The sequence below is a fragment of the Mytilus californianus genome, unplaced genomic scaffold (assembly GCF_021869535.1).
Source record: "Mytilus californianus isolate M0D057914Y unplaced genomic scaffold, xbMytCali1.0.p SCAF_6, whole genome shotgun sequence".
In the NCBI taxonomy this organism is placed as follows: Eukaryota; Metazoa; Mollusca; class Bivalvia; order Mytilida; family Mytilidae; genus Mytilus; species Mytilus californianus.
Window position 1 is genome coordinate 1,340,538 of NW_026262712.1, and position 4,029 is coordinate 1,344,566.

Genomic DNA, 4,029 nt, shown 5'->3' on the forward strand with positions numbered 1-4,029 from the left:
TATCATAGATACCAGGATTACAATTTTGTATGCTAGACGCGCGTCTCGTCTACAAAACACTTCATGGACGCTTGAATCAAAAAAGTTAAAAAGGCTAAATAAAAATTTCTTTTGAATTTCAAGTAAAAAAGATTATTTTTACATGTTTCATTTTGCATGTTGAAAAAAAAGAGTTTAATGAATCTATAATATGAGTTGAAGAGTTTGACTTTAGAAAGTTTTGATTATGTGATTTTCAAATTACCAATGGTCTGACAATCGATTTATTTGAAGGTCTTTTGTCTGAATACAGGATGAAATCCTTTTTCAAGTATCCGATGTCCTTCAAAAGTTGGAACTGTATTATAGAGGATAGAGTAATTTGTTTGATGTATATATTCTTTCTTTATTAACATTTGAAAATTTATACTTCAGGACAATTGGAGCCTTTGTTGGCATCATCATTGGAGTCATGATTTGCATAGTGATTTTTATATCTGTAACTGTGGCGATATGTAAAGGCTGTTTAAAATCAGATGGTCATCGCGGACGAATTGTGTATCCAACAGATGGCGTAGCTGTTATTCAAACAGGACAACAATGTACGTAGGTAAAATGTCTGTTATAATACAAAAACTCATCAAAGATATATATAGAATTTGCTAATTAGGTAAACCATGCAGTAGATATGGAAACAAAGAAGCTCATTGGCTTTGAACAGATATGAACTAAACATGTTAAGGCCGCTACTATATATGAAAAAGAGGTCACAAAGAAAAATGCCTATAGCTTCTCTAATTGTCATGTAGGAACACATGTGATCATTAAAAAACAGAGGCAAAAATCTAAAACTGAAAAAAGTTTAAATTGTTTATATTTTATTTGCCAAAATATTAATGTTTACTACAAAATATAATTGAAATAACAAAACATATAGTATTCAAATGAAATGGGTAAGAGCTTTTTGGTATTTACCTGTTGAAGGATGGGACACATTTAAATTGATTATGAGTAAACTATCTTTAATATATATTTATTATTGAAAATATGTGGTATTATTTCCAATGAAAACCACCACAAGAGAACTAACGAAGTAAATGTTAGCAACTATCAGTCACCGTATGACCAACAACTATAAGCAAAACCCATACCGTATAGAATATTAGAAAAGAACCCGGCATGACAAAATGTCATAAAATAACAGTTAAAAATTTCATGGATGTTCTAAGCTATATAGGGAATTTAGTAGAAAGTCGTATAGTGTTAAAATAGCACGTAACGTATCAAAAGATTAAGAGTGAATGATATACAACAAAGTAGGATTATCTAACACAAACTTCATTGTCCTTTCAGGCGGAACGGATCCTTTCAGCAATGGACGACCTCAAATGAATTCAAATATTGTATATTATCCAGCCTATTCCCTCAATGCACCACCCCCACCACAACCACAGCTTCCGGTAAGCGAGCCACTTCAGCCGCCAATTTATGCGGAAGATAATAAAGAAACACAATAATCTCCTTAAAGCAATAGAAACTGTTTTGCCATGAATACGAGCATTGTAGAATAATGAGAACATTCAATCTTTGATTTTTTTTTATGAAACGATATAGAATTTTCATACAAATGTTGTTACTATATCATTATATATATATTAAGGGTCATCAGTTACATCAGATATCAGCATAGAAAATATTGCTCCTTCGAGTTATATTGTTATAAATCCTAGTTAGGGTTTCACATGTTTTTTTTTTAAAGTGGACCTTTACATCGATTAATACTTGGACTTTTCTAACAAAAGGAACAAAAAGATAATCTTTCATTGAAATTATTTGGAAGAATGTCGTCAGGTAATTTGAATGAAACTAGGATAAAAACGGGAGAAAGTTGATTAAAAAAATCATTTTAATCTTTTTAGAATGACCACATGAAAATTATGTTTCTTTTACATATAACATTTCGAAAATAATAAAAATAAACGACTCATATACTACTCGACGTTATCAAGAATAAGATAATAAGTATTCTATATACAATGTGCGCACCTCAAAGATTCAAATAGTTGAAGATATATTCACCATATTCAACATTATTTAGAGCCTCCTTGTTTTATTAAAAAAAGGTAAATATGCTACAGTTTTAAATATATTTACTTGCACTGTGATGAAATAATATAAGATGTTAACATCTATGTTCATGTGGGTAATAAAGTTTATAGACAGGTTTTAGTTGTTAATACGTGCCCATTTACTAGCAGTATTGTTTATACGACGTTTATGTCCAGAATCAATTAAGATCTGCCCTAATTCCATCGTATTGAAAATTTAATAACACTAATCTTACCGAGATGATATGATTGCTTTTAAATGATCACGATTTCTATAACTTTACTGAAGACAGTTCCTGACTTTAAATAAATCAAGAAGTAACAGCAGTAGTTGTCCTTTTCTGATTTCGTATATTTCGCCCTTTATTACAGCTTCACGCGGGAAGACTTGTACAAAATAGCACGATACAAGATACCATTTGTGTTTCCGTTCGTTAATTGCCTTTTTCTGTAAGTTGTTATAATTTGGTCCTTGTTCTAGTATCTATGATTATTAAAAAATGAAAACAACACGTTATATAAATATCATGCATCCGAGGCTATGATGCTATGAAGTGGCGTTTTATATTTCAATGAAAATTACCCTATGCAAAAAAATTTGTAAATTATAATGCCAAGGATTTCGTTCCAAATAGCAATCATTCAGTTTGTGAGCTGATAAAGCGGGAAAAATATACAAGCAAATCTTCTTTAAATTAAGGTAACAAAATCAAAAGTTTGTATACGACGGTAACCTTATTTGTTAAAAGTTATTTCGAAACAACAATCGTATCTTTCTAAGATATTTTCTGTATAATGATGTTAACTACAATAGATAAAATTGAGAATGAAAATGGGGAATGTGTCAAAGAGACAACAACCCGACCATAGAACAGACAACAGCAGAAGGTCACCAACAGGTCTTCAATGCAGCGAGAAACTCCCGCACCCGGAGGCGTCCTTCAGCTGGCCCCTAAACAAATATATATACTAGTTCAGTGATAATGAACGCCATACTAAACTCCAAATTGTACACACGAAACTAAAATTAAAAATAATACAAGACTAACAAAGGCTAGAGGCTCCTGACTTGGGACAGGCGCAAAAATGCGGCGGGGTTAAACATGTTTATGAGATCTCAACCCTCCCCCTATACCTCTAGCCAATGTAGAAAAGTAAACGCATAACAATACGCACATTAAAATTCAGTTCAAGAGAAGTCCGACATGTATGCTAATGTATTTTATCTTTTTTGTTAATTATCAATCGAAATATAATGTAATAACATTAGAACATTTTTAAAATTTTATTGACAAAATGTTAATCTTTGATGAATATTGAGAGAAAAAGTTTCAAATAGGCAAGTGCATACAGAAACGAAAGCTCTTTCGATATACCAACTTTTAGAGCGTTCCGCATTGCCTAAGTATATTTCCCGAAATCTATTTATATTCCATAACTGAGTTTCCGAGCATGTCATTATCACGGGAATTTCCAATATGAAATATTGCCTTTATGTGAATATAGAGATGTAAAAGTTGTATCTGTTGAGGATAAAAATCAAAAGAAAATGTGTTTTCCGCGGATTTATTACCCGATAAACGATATAACTATGTTCTTAACCAGTTTAAAAAAAGGTCGTCTGGATTTTGGTTCATTGAATGCGCTATATTTTCGAAATATTTGCATCAAATATTACATCGGAATAAAGTCCGTTTGAATATTTCTAGTCACATAAATTATGGGTGTGAATAATAAATAGTAATCGATTTTCTTGATAATTTTTTATTGAACCTTACTTGATTAGTTGACTATTTTACAGTTGATTGACATGTTCTAGTGACATATACAGTTATTTAGAAAAATTGACATTGCTACGTCACGAGATTATCTCACAGTAAATGTTGCACTAAATTTACTCTTAAGACTTATAGCTTACTGTCCTAATCGCTTGCTATATTAA

The 4,029-nt window shown here is 31.2% G+C and overlaps 1 long non-coding RNA gene across 1 annotated transcript; it reads left to right on the forward strand.

Annotated features, from left to right (window-relative positions):
• The first annotated feature begins 271 nt into the window (after window positions 1–271).
• LOC127705263 (uncharacterized) lies at window positions 272–2,204 on the forward strand. The gene is made up of 2 exons (XR_007983789.1): window positions 272–581; window positions 1,333–2,204. It is a non-coding gene; the product is annotated as an uncharacterized LOC127705263 (long non-coding RNA).
• The last annotated feature ends 1,825 nt before the right edge of the window (window positions 2,205–4,029 follow it).